Source organism: Microtus ochrogaster, chromosome 6 (assembly GCF_000317375.1).
Source record: "Microtus ochrogaster isolate Prairie Vole_2 chromosome 6, MicOch1.0, whole genome shotgun sequence".
NCBI classification, from domain to species: Eukaryota; Metazoa; Chordata; class Mammalia; order Rodentia; family Cricetidae; genus Microtus; species Microtus ochrogaster.
Genome location: NC_022013.1, coordinates 46,233,001 through 46,234,167, shown reverse-complemented (window position 1 = coordinate 46,234,167; position 1,167 = coordinate 46,233,001).

The following is a 1,167-nucleotide window of genomic DNA, read 5'->3' as shown; positions in this document are numbered from 1 at the left end:
CACTGCTACAGACACAGCTTCAGGAAATCCTTGTCACCCTGGAGCCCACAGGGGTCAGAGAGAGACTCAAAGGCATCGTGGGATCCAGAGTGCTGAGGAGAGGTGTGGCTTGTCTTCACAAACGTCTGCGGTTTTCTTTCCAGTGGTACTGTCAGCTGTCAGGGGCGTGCCTTTGGCTTTCAAAAAGAGGGGGTAAAGAAATACATAAGTAAGTGGCTAAAGGCTGTGCTCCCAAAGTCTACACTAGGATACCCCACACTAAAGTTCCACTGATCTGCTTGGGCCAGGGAGAGCCGTCACAGGGCCAGCTTCAAGCTTTGCAAAGACTGACTTCAGAGAACCGGCAACAAGAGGCAGCTGCCTGGGTTTCCAGCGCTCATGTTTGCCTTCTGGTCTAAGTGTTTTCAAATTTGTGACCTTGAAGCCATTCTAGGCTGTGAACCAAGCTAGCTGTGCTAACACACAGGTGTGGCAGCTTGCACCAAGGCACTGCCCACACACAGGGAGGAAACTCTGTCCTTCCCATGGGGTAAAAAGGGCCGAGCGGCCATGAACAGACTGGGGTGGGGGCTACTCATTGCCATGTCTTTGGCTTCCCATATCACTTCTGTGTTCACAGATGTCAGCCCATGCAACAGGACTTTAACAGCCTTCTCCATAAGAAACAGCAAGCCGGAGTTTCTACTTTTCTACAGACAGAGCTTGTTTTCAGACACGGTCTCTCTGTGTGGTCCTGGCTGTCCTAGAACAGGCTGGCCTTGAATGCAGAGAACTACCTGCCTCTGCCTCCAAGTGATGGGATTTAAGACGTGTCACCATGCCCACTTTCAGGGATAGATAGCATTGTTTCAAGTGCTTTTAAGTCATGTGTTTCTCTGAGATTCTTATACAGCTGTGGATCCCTCCCAGCCAGAGAAAACACTCTGTAAGGTTTATATAACATCCCCTGACTGTAAGCCACGGGGACCCCAGGATTTGTGAAGTATAATTAAAAATAAAAGACAAAAGCATCCTCAACACAGAAAGTCTTTCTATAACATCCAAACTTGGACTATCTGGGTCTTCCCAGCCCCATGGGGTAAAGAAAGGGCAGGGGGAAAGCTGGCAGATCATAACCCAAACTGTCCAACAGATACGTAGGCTGTAGTAGACTTTTTTTTTTTTTTT